Source organism: Pogoniulus pusillus, chromosome 22 (genome assembly GCF_015220805.1).
Source record: "Pogoniulus pusillus isolate bPogPus1 chromosome 22, bPogPus1.pri, whole genome shotgun sequence".
Classification (NCBI taxonomy): domain Eukaryota; kingdom Metazoa; phylum Chordata; class Aves; order Piciformes; family Lybiidae; genus Pogoniulus; species Pogoniulus pusillus.
The window spans coordinates 18,610,043-18,637,714 of NC_087285.1; the positions used below are offsets into that span (position 1 = coordinate 18,610,043).

Genomic DNA, 27,672 nt, shown 5'->3' on the forward strand with positions numbered 1-27,672 from the left:
AGAGGCAGTGAGAAGAAATTCTCTCTCTGCTTTGCCACTATTCAGCACCATGCAGGGAGCAAAGGATAAAGCATTTTCAGGCTTTCCACAGCTTATGAATTTGTCATTACTGCAAACCAGTTTTGCCCAACAGTCCTGGGTTTAGCTCTTATTTTAGCTAGACAGGCATAGATGTGACTCTAGCTCTCTATGAACCCATGGGCTGAGCCTGCCTGCAGGCCCAGCAGTGTTTCCAAAGCAGCCTTTTCTTGCACAGCTCAAGTCTCCTGATAGTTATCCATGGATTTACTTTTGCATGATGCATTCTGTGCAATGCCATGAAAGCTGACTGTGAAGAAGCAACATGCATGAGCTGCTTAACCAAATCATCCTTCCATGTACCAGCTCTACACATTTTAGCCACATCAAGTGAACAAAATGTATCAAATCTGCTATTTCTTAGGTCAGCTTCTTTTAGCCTTAGCCCTTTGTATCAGTGTCTCCTTGCTCTTAAGACATGTTTCTACCATCTTAACAGAGCTCCTCCACCACTAAAACTCCAGTATAACCAGAATGCAAAAGAGCCAGAGGGAACCTCTCTTCATTGTGGTCTGCAGCCAGCAGGATAGAAATGCTGTGGCAAGTGGTGGTGATTGTGCAATACATAAATCACAGGGACAGTATTTTTCTCTCCTCCCTTTGCACAGTTCCCATACATCACCATGACTCAGTGCAGTCCTCCCAGTGGGGACAAATTCCAACTTCTAATGCACTTTCCCATCTGATTCCTCCACGATAACAGATGGGTTGCTGTCCTAAGATATTGCATTTTGATAGTAATGTATTAAACAGGTCTGTGTTTCAAGACAATTTGGTTTGAGGGTCCAGTGCTAATTCCATTCTGGTGGGTTTGAATTGTGCATTTTACCAGTAATGAGAGAAAAACCCTGCAGCCCAATATTGGGCTGTCCTCCTGCCTCTCCTCTTCTCTACTTTTCCTGGTTGCTTCACCATTCTTCCTAAAGTGATAAATCAGGTAAATTTAATTTAGAGATAATCCTCCTGGCTTTGAAGGCAGGCAGAGTTAGGTCTCTGCTTGTTGCCTGTAGCATGTACCTCAACATGAGGAGAAATTTCTTTACAGTGAGGGTGACAGAGCCCTGGAGCAGGCTGCCCAGAGAGGTTGTGGAGTCTCCTTCTCTGGAGACTTTCCAAATCCACCTGGGTGCATTCTTGTGCAAACTATCCTAGGGGATCCTGCTTGGCAGGGGGCTTGGACTTGATGATTTCTGGAGGTCCCTTTGCAACCCCTAAGGTTCTGTGATTCTGTGTTCCTGTCCATTACAGGGGGATTAGAGCTAGATGATCTTTGATGTCCCTTTCCAACTCAAGCCATTCTGCACTTCTGTTATATCAGCTGCAATGAAATTAGACTTGAAATCCACACTGTGGTTTATTTTCATTTATTATATTTCCAGCTGATAATTTTTCCCTAATAAAGCCCTGCCTAAAGGCTGCTGCAGCTGTTCAGCACATGAGTGGGTCAGCCCATCACTAGAAGGTATCTTGGCTGGCCTCAAAAGGTACCCAAGACAGATAGCAGCCTTCACAGCATCCTTTCTGCTGGCTGGTAGAGTAGGGCCAGCACTTAAAAACAAAGATGAAACATTGCAAGTCAGTCTCATGACTAGGGAGAGTGGCTGACAACAGGTTAGGAACAGTCTTTACTGAGGCCAGCACTGCCTGATGAGGAGAGGCTGAGGGACCTGGGGCTTTTTAGTCTGGAGAAGAGAAGACTGAGAAGGGATTTGATAGATGTCTGTAACTATCTGAGAGCTGGGGGTCAGGAGGTGGGGGTCAGGCTCTGGTCACTTGCTCCCTGTGATAGGACAAGGAGCAACGGATGGAAGCTGCAGCACAGGAGCTTCCACCTCAACGTGAGGAGAAGCTTCTTTACAACGAGAGTGAGGGAGCACTGGAGCAGGCTCCCCAGAGAGGTTGTAGGGTCTCCTTCTCTGGACACTTTCAAGGCCTGTTTGGATGCATTCCTGTGTGACCTGAGCTAGACTGTATGGTCCTGCTGTGGCAGGAGAGTTGGACTTGATGATCTCTTTGGGTCCCTTCCAACCCCTGATACCCTGTGATCCTATGATGTTCATCTTGTAAGATTCCTCCATTCCTACTTGGCCAGATGTTGCTGAGGAGTGGAGGGAGAGCAAAACCTATTCCAGAAAGCATTTGGGACTTTAGTTGGATACGTGCAGACAGCATCCTGGCCACTGTCCAAACTCGCACACTGCTGCAGAAGTACAAATGCTGTCATCCTGAAGGCATCCAGAAACCAACTGCATTGCAAGCTTCATCTCAGCAGTACAAACCTGAGGCTACCATTTCCAAACCCTTTCTAAGCCAGCCTGATCAGTCACAGATTTCTCTCAGCCACATTTCTTCCCCAAAGGCCACGCAGTTCCCCAGACCCATTGCAGTACCTCTTCATGCACGTTTGCCTGTGATCATTATTCCCTCTTCTCAGCAAAACCAGAGGCCAGCACTCCTTCACTGGAGACCTGCACTGGCAAAAGTGCAGAGTTGGTGCATGAAGCAAGAATTCCTGCTATCTGCAACAAAGTGCTATTTCTGGCTTGTAAGGAGAGCCTTTGGTCCCAGGCTGAGGGTTACAAACAGTGCCCAAACACATTACCCATGCAATCTTTCCTTCAGCTATAAATTCCCTTACAAACAAAACATGTAGTACTGGAAGGGGTTTAAAACCAGTTGTTTCAGGGGCATCCCAGGTGGCTCTCTCTCATCTCCTTTCCCACTATTTCCTTCAGGCTTAAACAGTTCCTATCAAGGGTTGGGTTTGCTTTTTGCCTATTCCCATGGCTGCGCAGTTTTGGCTTTGGCAGGCATGGAAACAGCTCGTTGCTCACACGCTGGGGTTAGTGCATCAAAACATGGCCTTTTGATTCATTTCTCAGAAAGCAAAGTCTGCTCACTCAAGGTTAACAACTTTCCCACTTCAGACAGACAGAAGAGAGTTCTGGGCTTTGCTGAGAATTGTTAAACAAAACTCTGAGCTCCAGAAATAAGCTGGGCAAACTCAGCACCTTCTCAACTACCTCCTAGGCTTCAGAGAAATCTCAGGTGGTCCTTATGAAAAGAACATAAGGGAGGGAGGAAGGGAACCATCATTTTCAGCCAGCCTCGACCACCCAGCACTCCTCTAGACACTGCTGCCATCATTTCAGCCAGCCTCGACCACCCAGCACTCCTCTAGACACTGCTGCCATCATTTCAGCCAGCCTCGACCACCCAGCACTCCTCTAGACACTGCTGCCATCATTTCAGCCAGCCTCGACCACCCAGCACTCCTCTAGACACTGCTGCCATCATTTCAGCCAGCCTCGACCACCCAGCACTCCTCTAGACACTGCTGCCATCATTTCAGCCAGCCTTGACCACCCAGCACTCCTCTAGACACTACTGCCAGGACATGAGAGGCACAAGGTGATTTGCAGGCAATTCACAGGTTGGCTTTGATCTTTCACACCAGCTGAGTGATGTCACTGGATTTTAATCAAGCTCTTCAGAGCTTTAGCACACACTGTTAATGCACTGAAGTTAAGCATCTCCTACAAGAAGCTAAACATTCCTTTTTTCCCTTCAACTCAAGGGGGAAAAAACCCAAAGTTGACCTATCACCAAACATTTTCTTGTTTTACCATTTCCAGAGTGGATTTCCCAGGGGTTTAACTCTCTCCTTTTACAAGGATTATAACTTTTTAAGATGAATTTTAATATGAAAGGAAGGAGACTTACCAGATAGGACTGGAGGGAGCATCCCATGGACAGGAGAAAGTGGACAAGTCAAATTTTGCACCTTGGTAGAGCGCAGAGGAGCATACAAGGAGCCCACACCAACAACATTAGGAGGAGGAGGAGGGAGGGCCTAGAAAGAAAGAGCAGGACGTTTTCATTTTAATCACCACAAAGCAGCCAAGGTCTCAGCTGAGCAACCAAAGTCATCTACTTTTAAACCCAGTTTCCAGTGACTGAGTACATGGAGATTAGTAATCCCTCTGGAATTCTTTTGGATAACTTAAACTGTGATAGCAAAGGGAAGAAGAGTCTCAAAGGTACCCAGGTATGACTTGTCCCACTAATACCAGTGACCCTGAGGAGGAGAGATGCTGTTGTTTTCTATTCAGTAGGAGTATTAGAGTGCAGTTCTGTTTTGATTAGACATCCACGAAGCTGCAACAGAAACAAGAGGGGGCTGAACCCACATAGGAAATTTAGGCAGAGTTACTAACTGAGCCCAAGACACCAGTCAGAGAATCACAGAATCCCTCAGGTTGGAAAAGACCTTTAAGTTCATCTAGTCCAACCATAAACCAAACACTGCCAAGTCCACCACTGAAGCACATCCCTAAGTGCCACATCTATACATCTTTTAAATACCTCCAGGGATAGTGAGTCAACCACTTCCCCGGGCAACCAATGCACCAGAAAGACAGCTCCTAGCATCTTCTCACTGCATAGTGCACATCACTGCTGACCTGGATGCTCCCTCAGCTAGGCTAATCCCCAACTTGTGCCAGACGATTTTGTGGGTGCTGTAGGTCATTTACCAAAAAGGGAAGCAGTGTGCACTTGCAGCCCAGAAAGCCAAGCAGAGCCTGGGCTGCAGCAGCAGAAGTGTGGCCAACAGGGTGAGGGAGGTGATTCTCCCCTTCTACTCTGCTCTCCTGAGACTCCACCTGGAGTACTGCATCCAGTTCTGGAGCCACTATGAAAAGAGGGATGTGGAGATGCTGGGGTGTGTCCAGAGCAGGGCCAGGAGGATGCTCAGAGGGCTGCAGCAGCTCTGCTGTGAGTACAGACTGAAAGAGTTGGGGCTGTGCAGGCTGGAGAAGAGAGGCTCCAAGGTGACCTTCTTGTGGCCTTCCAGGATCTGAGTGGGCCTACAAAAAAAGCTGGGGAGGGACTTTTTAGGCTCTCAGGGAGTGACAGAACTGGGGGAAACAGAGCAAAGCTGGAGGTGGGGAGATTCAGACTGGATGTGAGGAGGAAGTTGTTGAGCATGAGAGTGGTGAGAGGCTGAGATGGGTTGCCCAGGGAGGTGGTTGAGGCCCCATGGCTGGAGGTGTTTAAGGCCAGGCTGGATGAAGCTGTGGGCAGCCTGCTCTAGGGTAGGGTGTCCCTGATCATGGCAGGGAGGTTGGAACTGGCTGCTCCTTGTGGTCCCTTCCAACCCTGACTGATTCTATGAAGCGTGAGGCCAAAGACCCAAAGTCAACAGAGACACAAGAGTGCATTACCAGCCAAGCATGCAGAGAAACAAACATGACAGCTTTTATCACAGCACATCACATTTTTTCATGGGAGTGCTCAGAACTAAGCTAGATTTACAACAAAATTGTGCTCAGCTTCTGCTTTCTTTCCCCCAAGAAGCTGATCTCCCTTAGAATCCTTTGGAAAACCACTTGGCTTTGCAGCTATCATTGCTGCTTTTGTCTTCCATCCGGCACCTTGTCTTTCCAGGGAGGAAAATGAGAGCTGTGCTCTCTGGGGACAGCTTAAGTAGATCATACAACTCATTCAAGTTGCATTCTCTCCCTTTAACTTCATGTTCAGCTCAGTAGCAGCTGGATATTATGTCACTGGTGAGGCAGGCTGAGCAACAACTGAAAAGCAAGGAAGAGTAACAGAGGTAGAAAAGGCATCAGGACCTGGGCTCAAGGAGGACTCACCACTGGTGCAAGAATTCACTCAAGGAAACACCTCTGTTGCACAGGAAAAATAACCTCTCCTAACATCCTGAATCTTTGGTGGGTATATTGACACCTCTAGTGTCAAGAACAGCAGGGCAACATTTAGAATCCAACCAAACCAAGGTGACCTTCTTGTGGCCTTCCAGGATCTGAAGGGGGCCTACAGAAAAGCTGGGGAGGGACATCTTAGGCTGTCAGGGATTGACAGGACTGGGGGGAATGGAGCAAAGCTGGAGGTGGGGAGATTCAGGGTGGATGTAAGGAGGAAGTTGTTGAGCATGAGAGTGGTGAGAGGCTGGAATGGGTTGCCCAGGGAGGTGGTTGAGGCCCCATCCCTGGAGACGTTTAAGGCCAGGCTGGATGAGGCTGTGGCCAGCCTGATCTAGAGGTAGAGTGTCCCTGGTCATGGCAGTGGGGTTGGAATTGGCTGATACTTGTGATCCCTTCCAACCCTGACTGATTCTATGATTCAAACCAACCTCTCTGCAAAACATCTCATTTTCTAGCACAGCAAACCTTAAACCCCAGAGAGGACAAAATAGAGAAAAATATCTTGATAAAGAAATCAGCAGAAAATTGTGAAGTCACCTTTGAAACAAAGTAAATAAGGAAAATAAGAAAATCAATCACATTAAAATGTTGTAAATTGCTTCCAGATGCCTTACAGAGAAGCTCCCATGGGCTCAGCACAAAGATATTCATGAACCTGAAAGCACAGTTAATGACTCTGTGGATCTGGACACACTGAGTTTAGAAGGGTTCTTGCACAAAAGTAAGGGGAACCAGCAACAGAACAAGGGGACACAGTCTCAAGTTGTGGCAGGGGAGGTCTAGACTGGATATTAGGAGGAATTTGTTGGCAGAGAGAGTGATTGGCATTGGAATGGGCTGCCCAGGGAGGTGGTGGAGTCGCCATCCCTGGAGGTGTTCAAGCAAAGCCTGGATGAGGCACTGAGTGCCATGGTCTGGTTGATTGTCTAGGGCTGTGTGCTAGTTTGGACAGGATGATCTTGGAGGTCTTTTCCAACCTGGTTGATTCTGTGATTCTAAGAGCACAAGAAGAGAAACTCCTTGCCTAAAAGCCACTTCATTTAGAAATACCATATTGACATTACCCCAGGTGATTTTTTTTACAGTGAAATTTCCTATAGAGCAATCATTTTAAAGGATCTGGCATAAGTCTCCCTCTTGCCAGTTCAGCATTGAAAGACTTTCACCCAGGGAAAAAGTTCTGTTTGGAGTAGCAATCCTGACAGCAATAAAGTTGAAGGATAAATAGAAATTAGTCAGAAAAAAATCATCTGACATAGAGGAGAACAAAACCCTCCTAGGTTTAAACTACCCCTGAGATTTCTAAGGGAAGGACACTGCTCTGTGCTGCTCTTTATAGGAAAGTCAACAGCCTGAAGAAAGATTGATTGTTGCTCATGACATCTCTAAGAGCTTTATCAGAAAGTGTCATATTGACAGGGCATCTGAGGTTAAACTCCTGGGTTTAGATTCCCCTCTAGCCTATTTCAAATGTCTGGGAAAGCTGGATAAAGAACAGAGATGTTCCTGGGAAGGCATGAGGTTTGAATGTCCCCTTAGGAGAAGACTCAACAACTTCTCTGGGCAGCCTGCTCCAGGTCTTCCTGAAGTGTCTGTAAATGCTTTGCTGATGGGGAAAATAAGTTGCCATAGGAATAAAGGACAAACCTGCCCAGGGAGGTTGTGGAGTCTCCTTCTCTGGAGATATTCAAGTGTGCATTCCAGTGTGATCTGCTCTAGGTGATGCTGCTCTGGCAAAGGAGGGCCTGGACCAGATCATCTTTTGAGATGGGACCAGATGATCCCTTCCAGCCCCTGGCATTCTATGGTTCTATGGAAATCCCTTCAGGTGTGGAGTGAAGCCCAGTTCAGAGCAGTGATCTTTCTTAAAGCAACTAATTAATTGAACACTCAAAAACCTCTACAGCAGCTTCTACCCCAGTCACAGTTTGAATCCCATCACACTTCAATAAAGGAGATATTTTCCCCATTTTACATCTGGGGACACTGAGGCACAAAGCAACGAAACACTCATTTTGTGTCTTACATTTATGTGCCCTTCCTTCTAGAAAGGCAGCAAAAAGCCCTTCCCTGGCAGGCTGTGCCTCTGGATGGGCACAGACTCAGTGAAGCAGAGATACAATGCGCTGAGCACAACCAGGAGTCCCACAGGAGAGCAAAGGACTTCTTGTGCTGCCCGAAAGGGAGACAGCTGCCAGGAGCTGCTGGGGACAACACTCTACATATGGCAACACAAAGAGAAAATCTTCACTGGGCCATAAATACACCATGTTTGTTACCCTGGAACACCCTTGAGACAAGGAGGAACAAGTCCCTGTTTCTACTTTTCGTGTTGGATAACTTGGAAACAGTTTGAGAACATAATTGGCTGGAACCTGCCTCTCCTAAGAGACTCTGTGGGTGACATTTCCCTCTCAGCCAGGGCACTGCTTTGGAGCTCCTCTACAGAAGCTAAGCAAGGGGCAACCATTTTTGTGTAAATACAGGATGCAGCTTTCAAAATAATAATAAATAATTAAATAGTTCTATGATTTTTTTCTTTATTACTTAAATACCACCAAAATCTCTGAGTGGAACAGACTTCCCTTTCAATAGGCACAAAATTCTTTGCCCATGTTCCTGATCCAGGCCAGGATGCCATTGGCTCTGCTGCCCACCTGGGCACACTGCTGCCTCATCTTCAGCTACTCTCTACCAGCACCCCCAGCTCCCTCTCTGCCTGGCTGCTCTCAGCCACTCTGTCCCCAGCCTGTAGTGCTGCTTGGGGTTGTTGTGGCCAAAGCGTAGAACCCTGCACTTGGCCTTGTTCAATCTCATCCCATTGGGCTCTGCCCACCCATCCAGCCTGGCAAGGTTCCTCTGCAGGGCTCTCCTATCCTCCAACAGCTCCACAGCTGCTCCTAACTTTGGGTCATCTGCAAACTTACCAATGCTGGACTCAATCCTCTCATCCAGATCATGAATAAAGATATTGAACAGGACTGGGTCTTTTGGGCACACCACCAGCGCCAGCTGCCAACTGGATATGGCACCATTCACCACCACTCTCTGAGCCTAGCCCTTCCAGCCAATTCCTGACCCATATCAGAGTGAATTTGTCCAAGGCACAAGCTGCCAGCAGTGCCAGGAGCTTGTTGTGGCAGACAGTGTCAAAGGCTTTGCCTATGTATGAATTTAAATCATTAACAGTGGAATCAGTCCTTAGAGCAACATCTTAAGTGAATATTGAGGGTGACTGCAGCTCACCTGTTGGATGTCATTAAGAGATTGGGGATTAATGAAGAGGTTTTGTTGGTGGTTTTGGTTTAAACACATGAATCATCCTCAGGGAATCTGAAACCAGCCTACACAGCTTTAGTAAATGTGGCCACTGGATGCCATTGCAGGGACTATTAGGATCAAAAAAGTTAAGTGGATCTTAAACCAGATTAATAAACCCTAATATCTGCACCTTGTTAATTCCAGCCTTTAGGGTACTCTTGAAAAAAAAACCAAAACCACAGATGCCTGCTGGCAGTGCATTGCCTTGGCTCAGTGTAGAAACAGTCCATGGAAGACCTGAAACTGTGGCAGAGCTCAAAGTATGACCAACAGATTTTAAGAGAAAAATTGCTGACCATTAGCTCATGATGTAATGAGGCAGCAAGACAGAGGACAGGGGACACCAGATAGGCAGCAGGAGGCTTAAAGAGCTCCAGGGACAGATGGGGACCAGCAAGCTGGTGTCCCTACCCATAGCACGGGGTTTGGAACTAGATGATCTCTAATGTCCTTTCCAACCCACTTTCTGTGAGTCTATAATTGTTTCTGGTTGCCATCGTGGCCAAAGCATCATAGCCCTCTGCAGCAGCACTGAGCTATCACAAATACATCCAAGCTCTCTCTTAGTTGGCACAAATCAGTCTCTGGGTCTTAGTCCTTATCTTCCAGTTCAACAACACAACCCAATGCTACCTAACAGCCTTCTGAAGTAATGGCTGCAGATGTGGTCAACAAACCTATGGAGGTAGTAAATTCTGCCTGCTCTGCCTGATCGCCACATGATTAACGCTCCTGAGACATAATCATCCTCCCAAAGTTCATTTTCATCCATTCCAGGAGGAATTCATTTGGCCTGACCTTTTTCTGGCAAATATTTAGCATCCTCTGTGCACATATTTAAAGCAAAATTCCTAACAAATAACTCAGCTGAAAATAATTTCCCCTGAGGAGGGAATGAGAGAACAAATATGTGCCAGATGCAAGTCACACTGTTCACTGCACTCCTGGAAGGCACTCAGATATCAGGATGCTGAGAGCAGGGGGGAACTGAGGTGGGACACAATTACCCATATTAGATTCCATTAATTTTCTTTTTGTTTTCCTACCAGGTCCAAAAAAAAAAAAGGGAAGGGATGGGATGGAAGTGGTTTACAAGGCAACAGGATGGCAGGAAAAGGTAAAGGACAGTATCATGGAATCAATCATGTTGGAAGAGACCTCCAATATCATCCAGTCCAGCCCAGCACCCAGGACAGCATCACAGAATCAACCAAGTTGGAAGAGACCTCCAACATCATCCAGTCCAACCTATCACCTATGACAGTATCATAGAATCAATAGAGTTGGAACAGACCTCCAACATCATCCAGTCCAATCTGTCACCTAGGACAGTATCATAGAATCAACCAAGTTGGAAGAGACCTCCAACATCATCCAGTCCAACCTAACATCCAGCCCTAGGCAGTCACCTAGACCATGGCACTAAGTGCCTCATCCAGGCTTTGCCTGAACACTTCCAGGGATGGTGACTCCACCACCTCCCTGGGCAGCCCATTCCAATGCCAATCACTCTCTCTGCCAACAACTTCCTCCTAACACCAGGTTTGGGGTTTACATTAATTTTTCCTCTTTTTCAAGCCTTTTGCAGGCTAACAGATTTTTATGAGACTCTCTGCTTATTGCTATGAAGATATGACTACAGGTTTCTTTATTGCTAAGCCGTGGGAGCTATTGTTTTAGTTGATTGGTCTCAGACAACATTAACTGCAACCTTCTCATCTCAGCAGGATCATTTGGGGAAAGCTGTTTGCCATTGGAATGGGCTGCCCAGGGAGGTGGTGGAGTTGCCATCCCTGGAGGTGTCCAAGCAAAGCCTGGCTGGGGCACTTAGTGCCATGGTCTGGTTGATTGGTGAGGGCTGGGTGATAGGTTGGACTGGATGAGCTTGGAGGTCTCTTCCAGTCTGGTTGGGAAAAAAAAAAAAAATCCCTCCCCAGCCCTCCTGAAGCCCTCTCCAGATACTGAAAGGCCACTCCAAGGTCTCCTTGAAGCCTTCTCTTCTCCAGGCTGCAGAGCCCCAACTCTTGTAGCCTGTCCTCATAGCAGAGCTGCTGCAGCCCCCTTAAACGTAAGAAGCAAGCACACTGTCTATTCCCTGATACACTTACTATGATAATAAAGTGGCATGTAAATTCCTTGGATATGTGCCAGTTCCTTCTAGCCACACTCACCTGCTCCTGACAGCAAAATGTTTACTGCTAATAATTACAAGCTGAGCTCATCAAAGATGCCTTGGGGGATTGGGGTGCCCGCGGGAGCTGGCAGCACTGAAGCTCTCTCCACCTATGGATTTTGCTGAAGCTCCAACTGATTGATTTCTCTCCCACCCCAGCACTGTCTCAAGTGCATGCATGCAGAAGGGTTGGAATATTTACAGAGATATCATCTTTGTGGCAGCTAGGCAGAGAATCCCATTTTGCTAGAGGCTGTACATGCAGAGAGTAAATATGAACTCCCACTCCAAAACTCCAGCACATTATTGCAGTCCTACTGCATACCTTTGAGCAGGGACAATTCCCCACCACTGCAAAGATTTGCCATTTGAAAGCACTTGAACAGGCACAGAAATTCCAACAGCCTCTTCACCAGACCTTCCTCTGCAGCTATGAAAGTAATTTCTTCCTGCTCCTTTCCAGAAATCAAAACTAGACCAAAATTCTCTATGCAGGGAAATGTTCTTCTAGATTATCACCTTCCTAGTGCAGTATCTTACAGAAACAACCAGGCTGGAAGAGATCTCCAAGATCATCCAGGCCAACCTAGCACCCAGCCCTGGCCAATCAACCAGACCATGGCACTAAGTGCCCCATCCAGGCTTTGCTTCAACACCTCCAGCGACGGCAACTCCACCACCTGCCTGGGCAGCCCATTCCAATGCCAATCACTCTCTGTGCCAACAACTTCCTCCTAACATCCAGCCTAGACCTCCCCTGACACAACTTGAGACTGTGTCCCCTTGTTCTGTTGCTGGGTGCCTGGCAGAGGAGATCAACCCCACCTGGCTACAGCCTCCCTTCAGGCAGTTACAGACAGCAATGAGCTCCGCCCTGAGCCTCCTCTTCTGCAGGCTGCACACCCCCATCTCCCTCAGCCTCTTCTCACAAGGTTGTGCCCCAGGCCCCTCACCAGCTTTGTTGCCCTTCTCTGAACACCTTTCAGCATCTCAACATCTCTCTTGAATTGAGAAGCCCAGAACTGGACACAGCACTCAAGCTGTGGCCTGAACAGTGTTGAGTACAGAGGCAGAGTAACCTCCCTTGTCCTGCTGGCCACACTGCTCCTGATCCAGGCCAGGATGCCATTGGCTCTCTTGGCCACCTGGGCACACTGCTGCCTCATCTTCAGCCACTATCTACCAGCACTCTGAGATCCCTTTCTTCCTGGCTGCTCTCAGCCACTCTGTCCTCAGCCTGTAGCGCTGCTTGGGGCTGTGGTGGCCAAAATGTAGAACCCCGCACTTCCTCTCTCACCAACAGCCATGGCTGTAGAGTTATTAGCTACACAGCAAATCAGCTGCTGCCAAGCCAGGTAAGACTTTCTATCAGCTAGAGCTTTCCAATGAAGAGCATCAGCATGGCAGAGGCAGTGACTCACAGCTAGAATCCAAGTTTCCTTGAGAAATAGCAGTGCCAAGCTAGTGGCGCCCAAAGGTCAGCTGAAGAAATTCTGCTGTTGCCTTGTGTTTTCATTCTGGCCCTTTAGCCCTATCCCCCCACACTAAGTGGGCATAGGCAAAGAAGAGACTAGAAGAAAATTTCCCCTGCCAGAGCTGAAGGAAGGGATGCTGAGAGGGAGAAGGGAGCCTGCAGCACATTCCCAGATGAGGCAGTGTTTTTGCTATCCAGATACATGGATCCTTGCTCAAATGTTTAGCAATAGCCAAAGCTTTAACTACCTTGGACACATTACCTATCAGTGCTTAAAGTAAAGAGGAAGCAGCACAGGAGGTTCCACCTCAACACAAGGGGGAACTTCTTTACTGTAAGGGTCCCAGAGCACTGGAACAGGGTCCCCAGAGAGGTTGTGGAGTCTCTTTTTCTGAAGACTTTCCAGGTCTGTCTGGATGCATTCCTGTGTGACCTGAGCTAGACTGTATGGTCCTGCTACGGCAGAGGGGTTGGACTGGATGATCTCTTTGGCTCCCTTCCAACCCCTAACGTCCTGTGATACCTTAAGAGAATGATAGGGCTTCAAGGCTTATAAATCAACTTGTCTGCAGACAGCTGTTCTTGCTGTGCCATCTCAGACCCTCCCACTCTATGATGACCTGGTTGCTACATCAGGTGTAATTAACCCTGTGCCCTCAGCACAGGCACAGGCCAGTCACACTGTTCAGGAGAGCCTTTGAAGGCTGATGGAGTTTCAAGCTGTGTTCTGATGCCCATATGCTTTCACCTTCATTTTCACTGTGACTGTTTCAGTTTAATGGGGAGGAAAAGGGCTCTGCCACAACAGGAGATGCCTTTTAATCCTATTTTTTTGTTTCCTCTTCTTTCATTGCTGCTGCAGACTTTGGAAGCTTCTTGACAACCAAACCCATTACATGCAGTTACTCAGGAACTAGATTGTCCACCCCAGCCTTGTCTCCTACTTTGCTTTGCCTCTCCCCCCAGGAAGGGTTTGTGTCCACCTCTGCTTTACTTGCAGAACACACAACGGCTGCTAGGAAAGAGAACAAAATTCTCCTTTTCAAGGTAGAAGCAATTTGCTCACACTTCTCAGGCTTCCAGAGGGCAGGAGGGAGATGCCATCCCTTCTTTGTCCTTCATTGCCTGAGACATTTGCATAAAAAGCACCTCTGTTATTGAAAGGCTCATCTGCTTAGCTTCAGTTTGGAGTTCTAATCCTCTATTAGCAAGGTGTCACTCACACTGCCAGAGGGATGGCCTGGAAGAGTAAGACGCCAGATTTGAGTCTCCATGGGCACCTGGTTCTGCAAGTTTGAAGGTCCTTTTCTTTGGACAGGGGTCTTCAAAGCCTGGGATTGCTTCTGGCATCACTACCCTTTTGTCAGGGCTAAGAAGGCCTATGTGGATCTAGCAAACCTCTTCATTAGCTGTCTGAGCATGGAGTGATTGCACATCTCCAGCCAGCAGCACTGAAAGGCCCCAGAACTACGTGCACCCAGAGCACCCTGGGGGGAGGATGCTGCACCCAGGAGTTAGGAATATGTCTTTCATCACTTCAGTGACCTATTTAGACTCGAAACAAACAAGGAGCATTGTTGGCTAGATCTAAAGATGTCTGCTCCAGCACAAGGCAAGAACAACTACATTTTCCTCACATGCAGACAAAAAGAGGAACAACTCCTCTGAAATCAGTGCCATGAAGTCAGCCAGAGACAGAAATCAGTCCTGCTGGGTGCTTATGGAAGCAGAAGTTTCTAAATTACTGTCTTAAAACCTAGTAAATATTTATTCTGCATTTCATTTCACTTAGGAGCATTGAACAAACTTGACTTTCAGTAGAGAACAGAGGCAGTCCTGCTACAAGGAGATTAAATGGCTCTGTCATTGTATCTGGGATTCTTTTGTTCAAGGCAGGAACAGAAAAGCTTAATTAAATGCATTAGTAATCACAAGGTAGTTAAATGTCAATTGATCATTATAATATGGAGTGCAATAAAAGCCTAAATCATTTCTGACTGATAAACATAAGTGTACACAACACAAAGGGTAGTGTGTTTCTTGTTTAAAAGGTGACAATTTTCCTCAGGGAAACTGCCCCCACTTTGCACTTTTCTGGGATTTCTTCTCATTAGGATTTCTGTGCACTTGTGCTGAATTAATCACAGAATCAACCAGGTTGGAAGAGACCTCCAAGCTCATCCAGGCCAACCTAGCACCCAGCCCTAGCCAGTCAACCAGACCATGGCACTAAGTGCCTCATCCAAGCTTTCCTTGAACACCTCCAGGGACAGTGACTCCACCACCTCCCTGGGCAGCCCATTCCAATGCCAATCACTCTCTCTGCCAACAACTTCCTCCTAACATCCAGCCTAGACCTCCTGTGGCACAACTTGAGACTGTGTCCCCTTGTTCTGTTGTTGATTGCCTGGCAGAAGAAACCATATCCATAAGCACCACACCCAAACAACCCTTAAACACATCCAAGGTGGGTGACTCCACCACCTCCCTGGGCAGCTCATTCCAGTCCCTGACCACTCTCTCCATGAGAAACTTTTTCCTAATGTTCAATCTAAACCTACCCAGTACAATAATAATCCCAGAACACTTCTTGATCCATGTATCCCACTTCCTAGAGGACACTTTCCTTGTAAGAGGAGTTACTGTTTCATCTGAGTGCTCCCAGTTCACCTCAGAGAGAAGACTCCATCCCTATAGTAACACCAGTCCATGAAGAAATCCCATCCACTCCCTTTCCAGGTCTGTCTGGATGCATTCCTGTGTGACCTGAGCTAGAGTGTATGGTCCTGCTAAGGCAGAGGGATTGGATTGGATGATCTCTTTGACACTTCTTGATCCATGTATCCCACTTCCTAGAGGACACTTTCCTTGTAAGAGGAGTTACTGTTTCATCTGAGTGCTCCCAGTTCACCTCAGAGAGAAGACTCCATCCCTATAGTAACACCAGTCCATGAAGAAATCCCATCCACTCCCTTTCACTTTTGTGCTTTAAACTGGGTATAATTCCACAGGCATCAGAAGAGATGGGGAGATGCTTGATGCAAGCAAATCCTGTTTCTTTTACCCCAAGCATGGGTTTATATACTTTTCATCAGAAGGCCACATATTAGACTCTAATTGGTTGCACATATTTATGTTAAGGATTACATTAGGGTTACAAACTAATTGCTAGGGTACTGATAGATAGTAAGCTGAAGATGAGCCAGCCGTGTGCCCAGGTGGCCAAGAGAGCCAGTGGCATCCTGGCCTGCATCAGGAACAGTGTGGCCAGCAGGACAAGGGAGGTCATTCTGCCCCTGTACTCAGCACTGGTCAGGCCACACCTTGAGTACTGTGTCCAGTTCTGGGCCCCTCGATTCAAGAAAGATGTTGAGGTGTTGGAACATGTCCAGAGAAGGGCAACAGAGCTGGTGAGGGGCCTGGAGCACAAATCCTATGAGGAGAGGTTGAGGGAGCTGGGCCTGTTTAGCCTGGAGAAGAGGAGGCTCAGGGGTGATCTTATTACTGTCTACAACTACCTGAAGGGACATTGTAGCCAGGTGGGGGGTGGCCTCTTCTCCCAGGCAACCAGCAATAGAACAAGGGGACACAGTCTCAAGTTGTGCCAGGGTAGGTATAGGCTGGATGTTAGGAAGAAGTTCTTCACAGAGAGAGTGATTGGCATTGGAATGGGCTGCCCAGGGAGGTGGTGGAGGCACCGTCCCTGGGGGTCTTCAAGCAAAGCCTGGATGAGGCACTTAGTGCCATGGTCTAGTTGATTGGCCAGGGCTGGGTGCTAGGTTGGACTGGATGATGTTGGAGGTCTCTTCCAACCTGGTTGATTCTATGATTAATTATGTATTTCTTATCTCCTAACAAGACACATAACGACTTCTTTTACCAAAGCATATACTTATCTAGTCCCTAATCCTAAGGAGACAGATACAGTGCCTAGGTAAAAGAGACAGGCACCAAGCTGTACCGAGCTGTGAAGCCATAAAACAGTAAGATAAGACTTGAGGCCTCTTGTTTTACACATTCCTTTAAGATCACTTTGACCTTACACTTTCACCCAGCTCAGTGTCTTGCTTTCAAGCCCTTGGTGTATGCTTCGGTCATAGTATCATAGAATCAACTAGGTTGGAAGAGACCTCCAAGCTCATCCAGTCCAACCTAGCACACAGCCCTATCCAGTCATCTAGACCATGGCATCAAGTGCCTCATCCAGTCTTTTCTTGAACACCATAATTAAACAATTCTATAGAATCACTACATTTAATATTACTATTCCCAACAATAATCTTTCACTGAGTTTTAGTGAACTTGCCATTTGTGAGGATTTAATCCTCATTTTCAAGTAGGGTGCAGAAAAAAAAAGTCCTCTCAAAAGAGGTCAATAAGGCAAGAGAATACTTAAAAGAGATTGATGAAAGCTCCCCAACATGTTGTGATTTCCAACTTACTATCAGCTCATCTAACCACTACTGTTTACTCCCTCTGAAACACTAAACAAACCATGAAATTAACACCCCCACCCCCCCCCCCCCGTGCCCTACCTTTAGTACACTACCAAAGAAATAAAATCAAAGGATCCCCACAAAGGCTTAATTCCTTACTGATAAAGGCAAAGAGCTTTTCTTCAAAAGTGCTTTTTGAAGGGGAAAAAAAAACATCTTGTATGTGGCATGAGGGGAAGAAAATAAGAACCAAACCCCAAAAAAGGGTAGTAAAACTATTGTGATGTAGCTAAAAATATACTGACTCAGGAAAGCCTGGCATTGCTCCTTCAAGAAAAAAAATAAGGTAAAAATGGCACCCACGGAGAAAGGAAGGAGGCACCCACAGAGAAAGGAAGGAGGCACCCACAGAGAAAGGAAGGAGGCACCCACAGAGAAAGGAAGGAGGCACCCACAGAGAAAGGAAGGAGGCACCCACAGAGAAAGGAAGGAGGCACCCACAGAGAAAGGAAGGAGGCACCCACAGAGAAAGGAAGGAGGCACCCACAGAGAAAGGAAGGAGGCACCCACAGAGAAAGGAAGGAGGCACCCACAGAGAAAGGAAGGAGGCACCCACAGAGAAAGGAAGGAGGCACCCACAGAGAAAGGAAGGAGGCACCCACAGAGAAAGGAAGGAGGCACCCACAGAGTGTGGGAATGCAAAGTGAAGAAGGATGTGGGAATGGAGTGAAGAAGGATAATAACAGGCAGATGCTGACCTTGGCTCCCACCAGCTGCTGGCTACCTTATCTCAGAAAGGATAGATAACAGACACCTCGTTCATGAGGAAAACAAGGTGTGGTTTATGCTGATGGAGTGGGTTGTCCTTGATTAATTATGCTAATGTGTAGGCATGTGCCTTGTGGTCCTGAGGGATATACTGAGGGCCAAAAGGATCAAGAAGCATCTCTGGCATAATTCACATTGAATTGTCTGGAGTCCGTGTGGCATTGCCTTTGGTCACACTGATCCATGAGGGCCTGGACCATGTTTCCTGCAGCAAGTTAATCAGGGTTTCTGCAACACCTGAGCTAAAACAGGTGTTTTGCAACACAAAAGAAGGGGGGCAGCACCCAACACGAAGGCAGCACCACCTTGGTGCCAAGGGTACTTGCAAATTACTTTGGAATTCAAGAGTCACAGAGTGGCAGTAAATTTCCAGTGCTAGAAAGTGTCTAAAAGGGTGTCCTGGTTTGAGCTGGAAGTGAATTCTCTTCAAGGAAACTTGAAATATGACTAAATATTCCAGCAAATGACCTCAGGCAGCCCAGGCAGTTTTTCTTTTTGACAGCACAGCTTATCTACTTTTATCAGTCATTCTCGTTCCCGTGTTCAGCCTAGTCCAGTAATGAGGAACACATTTCTGCCTTCAGCCAGCATTGCTCTGTTTGTGTCCAGCTCTGGGCTCCACAATTCAAGAGAGATGTTGAGGTGGTGGAAGGTGTCCAGAGAAGGGCAACAAAGCAGGTGAGGGGCCTGGAGCACAGCCCTGTGAGGAGAGGCTGAGGGAGATGGGGGTGTGCAGCCTGCAGAAAAATCAGGCTCAGAAGACACTTCATTGCTGTCTACAACTACCTGAAGGGAGGCTGCAGACCGGTGGGGTTGGGCTCTTATGCCAGGCAGCCAGCAACAGAAGAAGGGGACACAGTCTCAAGTTGTGCCACAGGAGGTCTGGGCTGGATGTTAGGAGGAAGTTGTTGGCAGAGAGAATGATTTGCATTGGAATGGACTGCCCAGGGAGGTGGTGGAGTTGCTGTCCCTGGAGGTGTTGAAGCAAAGCCTGGCTGAGGCACTTAGTGCCATGGTCTGGTGGATTGGCCAGGGCTGGGTGCTAGGTTGGCCTGGATGAGCTTGGAGGTGTCTTCCAACCTGGTTGATTCTGTGATTTCCTGCAGCTTGCTTCCTGCAAGAGTTCCAGAGAGGGATGCTGGTGATGTGCATCAAATGCAGGCAGGAGGCTCAGGGAAACAGAAATAACTTCCTAGTACACACAGAACACTTCAGTGGTAGCTTCTTGAATCAAAGGAGAGGGAGAAGGAAAAGGAAAATAAATCGTCTGAAACCACTGTGGAATGAGGCAACAAAATGCTGATCTCCAGCCTACATTTCATAGAATCACAGAATCAGTCAGGAGTAGAAGGGACCTCAAGGATCATCTAGCTCAAAAAACCCTGCCATGGGCAGAGACACATCAGATTAGATCATAGGATCACAGAATCAATCAGGTTGGATGAGATCTCCAAGATCATCCAGGCCAACCTTTCATCTAACCCTTCTAATTAACCACACCATAGCACTAAGTGCCTCATCCAATCTTTTCTTGAGCATCTCCAGGGACGGCAACTCCACCACCTCCCTGGGCAGCCCCTTCCAATGCCAATCATCCTCTTTGTGAAGAACTTCTTCCTAATATCCAGCCTATACCTCCTCTGGCACAACCTGATCAGATTGCCCAGAGCCACATCTCGTCTGGCCTCAGAAACTTCCAGGGATGGGGCTTCTACCCCTAACCCTTCCTGATGTACAAGTGAAATCAACCACCTACTGTTTTGCAAGTGCCTCTGACTGTTCTGTAAGCTCTATCTTCCATGCCACCACTCATGTCTGGTGGGCACGAGTAGAGTAGGCAGAGTTTCCTTTGAATACACTTATGTCTAATTTAATCTTGCTCCTATGTTTGATTAGAGCAGGACTCCTACACTTCCTGAGCTCTCCTGCTGTTCAGGGCTGCTGCACCTCTCCAAGCCTTCAGTTTCACAAATCTGCATTACAGAGACCAGATTTAACACAGCTGAATGACACAGAAACCTGGCATGCAAAAGGCTTCAAAAGCATTAGGTCAAGCTGATTAAATTGAGAGGGAAAGGGAGCACCATGAAGGTGAGAACATTTAGACGCAGCAGCTCAGTGGTCGGCACCACAGTAAGATACAGCAAGCAGAATGACAGAACTGATGTGCCACAGGAGCCAGGGAGAGATCATACCCTGGGATAGCCCTTTCACAGCTCAAATTTGTGCATATCTGTGGGATTTAGCATGTACATTGTAAGTAAAGCTTTGGGACCTCATAGGAAGGTTTTATGCTACCAAAAAAATCAAACATGAAGACATCTCCTTAGCACGTCCAGAGGTCACAGGATTGCACAGCAAAATGCCCAGATGAACTGCAGGCAAGGGAAAAGAACACCTTAGTGGGTTTTTTTCCCATCACCATAGAATCAATCAAGTTGGGAGAGATCTCCAAGATCATCCAGTCCAACACAGCACCCAGCCCTGTCCAATCAACCAGACCATGGCACTAAGTGCCTTGTCCAGGGCAGTTGGGAGCCCCTCCTGGGGACTCAGGTTTCTGGGAGGGCTGTTGTGTTTCTGCATTACCTTTTACCTTGTATACAGAAATATACAACTGTATATACTGTAACTATCTGCTTGTATATTGTGCTAAGCTGTAAACATAAGCTTCATCCAAATTTCCACAGCTGGCTGAGTCTAGCCTGGGTGATTTCCAAACGGGGGGGGTGGGCAGGGAACACCCAAACCACCACAGCTGCCCAGGGAGGTGGCAGAATCGCCATCCCTGGAAGTGTTCAAGCAAAGCCTGGATGAGGCACTTAGAGCCATGGTCTGGTTGGTTGGCTATGGCTGGGTGCTAGGTTGGCCTGGATGATCTTGGAGGTCTCTTCCAACCTGCTTGATTCTATGATTCTAATGTGCAGAGAGTTTGATTAGAGACCCTCAAACAGAGTAGCTCCACATAGCTATCGCTACAGACACTGTTTTCTGTGTACACCTTCTTCCTGCCTGTACTGCCTGCACATAAAAGCTTACAAGAAAAGGTCTCTGCAGAGTGTTCAAGAAATAAGACATAATTGTCATTCCATTCCCATGTTTATTGTTAATCTAAACTCCTGTTGAGGAGGGGAAATATCAGTTGCAGAACAAGGAAAAGAGGAAAGTGGAGTCTCATTATGCAATCAGTGAAAAATGCCTCGATCAATGCAACAGAGCCTTAACAACTGCGTGCAGTTAAGGTATTTCTCAGCATCTCAGCAAGTGCAAATAGCAAATTCATTGGGCACACCCTCGAGTTCAAAGAGAATTCATAAAAGACAAGAATCAACACAGCAGTGGACCCAGCATGATAGATGAGCAGTGACTCCAGCCACATGTTTTATGCAGGCATTGAAGCTCCATACATCAGACAATAAACCGACAACATTGGTTTCTTTCATGTCTTAGGTTGCAGCCAAAGGGCTGGGATTCAGTTTCCTTTTCTACCTAATAGTATTTGAATTCACCTTTCTCGAGAACCACCAAACAAGCCACAGATTCCCCAGGGCTCTTGCTCACCAGATGTGGTGTGTGGGCTGCTCAGCATACAAAGCACTGCCCTCCACAGGGTAAAGATCGGGCACAAAGTGCAACTACTGAAGCAGCAGTTCACTCACACACACCCCAAAACCCTGCCTACAACCTTGTTGGCAGGGAAGTCTCCCACAAAACAACTGAAGCAGGTTGGAACATATTTAGCCAGAGGAAAAGGACTGAACACAAGTCTCTCAAACCACAGGCAGGGAGGCTGTAGGGGAAAAAAAAGTGCTTTTGAAACAATCTTCTACAAGCACAAGGATAAATTCTCCAGTAATTACACAGGGATCAAAGATGTATTTCAAGTCCTCATGTTTTCTTTCTTATGATGACAGTGAATGGAAGGATTTGCAGGGGATTTTGTCAAAAGTGGAGTTCTGGAAATTTGCATAAGCCTGTAAGAGTACTCAGCTGTTTGGCCACAAGAGTTTGACACTTCCTTCTACAGAAGAGAAGAAAGCTCACCCGGTATACAGCCAGTTTCATGTGCTGCTGCTTTTGTTTAGTGTTCACTACTGACCACAGACAATCCTCTGCATGGACAGACCTGCAGACTATCTCTTTGATACAATCAACCAGGCTGGAAGAGACCTCCAAGATCATCCAGTCCAACCTAGCACCCAGCCCTCGCCAATCAACCAGACCATGGCACTAAGTGCCTCAGCCAGGCTTTGCTTCAACACCTCCAGGGTTGGTGACTCCACCACCTCCCTGGGCAGCCCATTCCAATGCAAATCACTCTCTCTGCCAACAACTTCCTCCTAACATCCAGCCTGAACCTGCCCTGCCACAACTTGAGACTGTGTCCCCTTGTTCTGTTGCTGCTTGCCTGGCATAAGAGCCCAACCCCACCTGGCTCCAACCTTCCTTCGGGTAGTTACAGACAGCAATGAGCTCTGCCCTGAGCCTCCTCTGCTGCAGGCTGCACACCCCCAGCTCCGTCGGCTTCTCCTCACAGGGCTGTGCTCCAGGCCCCTCACCTGCTTTGTCTCCCTTCTCTGGACACCTTCCAGCACCTCAACATCTCTCTTGAATGGAGGAGCCCAGAACTGGACACAGCACTCAAAGTGTAGCCTGAACAGTGCTGAGTACAGAGGCAGAATAACTTCTCTTGTCCTGCTGGCCACACTGCTCCTGATCCAGACCAGGATGTCATTGGCTCTCCTGGCCGTACTGCTGGCTCATGTTCAGTTACTACCTACCAGTCCCCCCCAGGTCCCTCTCTGCCTGGCTGCTCTCAGCCATTCTGTCCCCAGCCTTGGGGTTGTTGTGGTCAAAGTGTAGAACTCTGCACTTGGCCTTGTTAAATCTCATCCCATTGGGCTCTGCCCACCCATCCAGCCTGGCAAGGTCCCTCTGCAGGGTTCTGCTACCCTCCAACAGATCCACACCTGCTCCTAGCTTGGTGTCATCTGCAAACTTCCTGATGCTGGACTCAATCCCCTGGTCCAGATGATCAATAAAGATATTGAACAGGGACATCTATCTTTGTAGATGTTTTGATGTTCTTACACCAGTAACAAGCATGATGGTTTGGGAAGCACCAGGGAACTGATAGTCACTTCAGCTGGAGTTTGTAAACCATAGCCCTACACAAAAGCCTTAGGGTACCTTCTGCTGCTCACCCTGAATCAGACTTGAAGTCCAAAAAGCAGTGTGGGCTAATTTTAAGTCTCAGTAAGTAACACAAAATGATCATTTAAGGTTCTGAGAGATAAGAGGCTTCTGTAGTTTGAATGCAGGCCACCTACATCCCTCATTTTCACTGTGACAGAAAGGTAAATGCAGTTCCCTCCTTCACCCAGGGAAATATAAAGCAGAAGATTACAGTTATTACAACCACCTCTTGTTTGAAACACAGTTCAAAAGCTCATCTTCTTTAATCAACCTTCCAGCAGACTATACCAGGGCAGCAAATTTCACTTTTGTGGAGCCAAAGCACTAGAGCTAAATCAGAGTTTTTTCCCCTCTGTTCTCCTTCTCAAAGCAAAGCACAAGCAAAGGAGCTCAGATGAGAAAGTTAACTGAGCTGATGATAGCCACTCCACATTCTCTGAGGAAAACAAAAGGCAAGAGGTAATAAAACATCTTGGCTCCAACCCCACATGCTGGCAAAGCACTTTGGGCAGTGGGACATAATGAATATTCAGCAGTCTCTGGGTACTGTGGGATTAGCAAAGTGCCTCTGTCAGGGGAGCCATTTCTGTGGCTGAGGTGAGAAAATTATAGAGGTCCACTTGGCAGAGGTAGCCACAGACACGGTCACTCAGAGCACACAGATCTCCCTGGGCAGTGTCCGTCTGGAGATTATTAATGAGTCCATTAATGATTTGTTGCCACTGCAATGGAGTGGAGAAGGAGCTTTCAGCATCTGTGTCTGGAATTAAAGGGTCAGGGCAAAAGAAGGGGCAAGGAAACAGAAAGAGAGAGAGAAAAGAAGGGGCAAGGAAACAGAGAGAGAGAGAGAAAAGAAGGGGCAAGGAAACAGAGAGAGAGAGAGAAAAGAAGGGGCAAGGAAACAGAGAGAGAGAGAGAAAAGAAGGGGCAAGGAAACAGAGAGAGAGAGAGAAAAGAAGGGGCAAGGAAACAGAGAGAGAGAGAGAAAAGAAGGGGCAAGGAAACAGAGAGAGAGAGAGAGAGAAAAAAGAAGGGGTGAAAAAGAAAATAAGAACCAAATGAAACATTCACAAACAAGAGTAAGATCAGAAACTCATCTAAATACAGTCCTATCAAACAAGCATGCACCAAAATAATGCCTTATTTTTTTCCTGCATAGAGCAGCAAAGAGCTCACAAACGCACAGAGAGTTGCAGAACCATTGCCAGCACAAAGACACCTGAAACACCAATTTTCTTTCACCTCCAGAGCAGTGCAGATGGTTTAGTTTGAGTTTCTTTCAGTGCAGATTCCTGAGTGATGCCATGGGCTTTCAATGGCCCCTCAAAGAAATAGAGAGAGCACAAGGCTTGGTCAAAGCAAACAGGCAGCAAACAACCTGTGGCTCTTTGTTACATTTTCAGGCATACTGCAATGATTTTGTACTTTCATTGCAGGTTAAAAGCAAAATAGTAGATTAAAAATATGCTACATCTACAAATGGTAAGGACTAAAATTGTTTTCAGCTTGTTATCATAGAATCAAGCAAGTTGGAAGAGACCTCCACGCTCATCCAGGCCAACTTAGCATCTCTGTTCAATCAACTAGATCATGGCACTAAGTGCCTCATCCAGTCCTTGCTTGAACACCTCCAGGGATGGCGACTCCACCACCTCCCTGGGCAGCCCATTCCAATGCCAATCACTCTCTCTGACAACAACTTCCTCCTAACATCCAGCCTAGACCTCCCCCAGCACAACCTGAAACTGTGTCCCCTTGTTCTGTTGCTGATTGCCTGGCAAAAGGGTTTGATTATTTGATGCTACTTCTGTTCCATACAAATGTCTCCCCTTCCACAAAAAGCACTGTTGAAGTCACATCAGTGGAAGGTAATGGCTCATATGTGAATGGACAGTGAAGAGATTTTGTGTTTATTAGTCTCTGGTGAGCTTCAGAAGGAACTTAATTAGAAAATGGCAACTGTCACACAAGATCTGAAATTGCAAACTCAGAGTCCTGTCTCTGGCAGCCAAAGCAGATCACAGAATCACAGGATGGCAGAAGTTAGAAGGGACCCAAAGAGATCATCCAGTCCAACTCCTCTGCCAGAGCAAGACCATACAATCTAGCTCATGTCACACAGGAATACATCCAGATAGGCCTTGAAAGGCTCCAGAGAAGGAGACTCCACAACCTCTTTGGGCAGCCTGTGCCAGTGCTCTGGGACCCTTAGAGTAAAGAAGTTCCCCCTTGTATTGAGCTGGAAACTCCTGTGCTGCAGCTTCCATCCCTTGCTCCTTGTCCTACCCCAGGGAGCAGTGAGCAGAGCCTGTCCCTGTCCCCGTCCTCGTCCCCCCTGCCCTGAGATATTGATAAACATTTATTAGATTCCTTCTCAGTCTTCTCCAGACTAAGCAGCCCCAGGTCCCTCAGCCTCTCCTCATCAGGCAGTGTTCCAGTCCCCTAATCATCCTTGTAGCCCTCCACTGGACCTTCTGCAGCAGATCCCTGTCCCTCTTAACCTGGGGAGCCCAAAACCAAACACAGTACTCAAGATGAGACACATCTGATGACACAGAAAACTAAAACATTCAGAACTCAACCACCTTCTCCTCCTCTGCAGCATCAAATCCTTGCCATAAATTTCCTGCCATCCTTCTCCTGTCCCTTGGGATCCCTTTGCATGGTGGCTGCACGGCAGCAGCACTGTTCGTGCTGCTGCAAAGCAAACCAGCGAATGGCTCTTTCGCTCTCTTTTCTGCTCTGCTGTTCTGAGCTGCAAAACCTCTGCCTTCCAGAGGGTGAACAAGCCCCTTGACTACTGTGACACGTCCTCTCTGGATGCTTGGCTCAGCTAGTGCAAGAGCAAAACTTAAAGCTGCCTGATAGAATTTCAGCCCCACAGAAGTTCAGCACTTCATCGCTTCTGTCCTCTGCCCCACTGATTTGTGTGACCACCTCCTAACATGAGGACTTTACTGGATTGTAACCAGTGTTGTACTGGTGCTTTCTTTTCCTCCTTCATTTCTTTTCATATAAATCAGTTCTTAAACCCATTTTGTCCTGAAGGAAATAGGAGAAAGCAGAGTCATGCTCTGCTTTTCCAGACCAAAAAAGCCATTTTCTGCATTAGTCTCCTGCCAGTTCTCAAGCATTCCATAGGAACTAGACCAACATAAAGCATCCTTCCATCAGTTCAGGCACATCCCCAGAGGCTGGGGTATTTGTAGAGTTAAAGACAGCTACTATCAACAAAAAAAATTGCTCTCCCTTCCCTCTCATCATACTCTTAGAGCATCTCTGGAAACAGCTTAGTGCTGCAGAGAGATACGAGCTGGGAGAGCAAATTGATTAGAAGTTGGAGCTGTGTGTTAAATCAAGGATGGAGAGGAGGGACAGTGAGAGACTGGAGGCAGTGCAGGATTCTCCTGGGATCACACAAGGGGATATCCGAGCTAGTGTGACACCCACCCCCTGCAGCAGTGTCTCTGCAAAGCACCGGGTGAGTTCCACAATGCAGCAATCGGCCCTGCCCAGCAGTTACCCGTGGCACAGATGCGTCTCCAGACAGAAAGAGGCATCCATCACCATGCAAGCCAGATCTCTCCGAATCACAGTATCACAGTATCATCAGGGTTGGAAGAGACCTCACAGATCATCAAGTCCAACCCTTTACCACAGAGCTCAAGGCCAGACCATGGCACCAAGTGCCACGTCCAATCCTGCCTTGAACAGCTCCAGGGACGGCGACTCCACCACCTCCCCGGGCAGCCCATTCCAGTGTCCAACGACTCTCTCAGGGAAGAACTTTCTCCTCACCTCCAGCCTAAATTTCCCCTGGTGTAGCCTGAGGCTGTGTCCTCTCGTTCTGGTGCTGGCCACCTGAGAGAAGAGAGCAACCTCCTCCTGGCCACAACCACCCTTCAAGTAGTTGTAGACAGCAATAAGGTCACCCCTGAGCCTCCTCTTCTCCAGGCTAACCAATCCCAGCTCCCTCAGCCTCTCCTCGTAGGGCTGTGCTCAAGGCCTCTCCCCAGCCTCGTCGCCCTTCTCTGGACACACTCAAGCATTTCGATGTCCCTCCTAAACTGGGGGCCTCTCAACGCTGAAGAGCTGAGACAGAAAGCTTTTCCTTGCTTGTACTTTCACTGAGCTATGAGACATCCTAAGAAAGAAAAGGGCTGACCTGCAAGCTCAAAGTGCAGGGCTAACACTCATGCACTAGGGAGGAGTTTCCATCTCTCAGGCCTCTGGACAAACCATGGATGTGCACAAAGTGAGAGAGTTTCTCCATCCCAGCACTGCCTGGTTACACAGAGCTTGTGCCACAGAAGTCCCCTTGAGTGTGGCACAATGGCAACTGCCAGGGTGCAGGTACAACCTTTTCCATTCTGCACACCAGAGCATTAAACCCACACAAGGGCCTGAGAGGACAGCTTTGAACATGTGCAAGGGAAC

The 27,672-nt window shown here is 47.5% G+C and overlaps 1 long non-coding RNA gene across 4 annotated transcripts in view; it reads right to left on the minus strand.

The window, feature by feature from the left end:
• The window catches only part of LOC135185344 (uncharacterized), a 106,228-nt gene that overhangs the window by 49,396 nt on the left and 29,160 nt on the right, over positions 1-27,672 (minus strand). For 3 of the 4 annotated variants that reach the window (XR_010306459.1, XR_010306457.1, XR_010306456.1), the window contains one exon: positions 3,802-3,931. This is a non-coding gene — a long non-coding RNA (uncharacterized LOC135185344). Of the gene's footprint in view, positions 1-2,468; positions 2,547-3,801; positions 3,932-27,672 lie in introns of all 4 variants that reach the window. The other variant, XR_010306458.1, reaches the window with a different exon arrangement.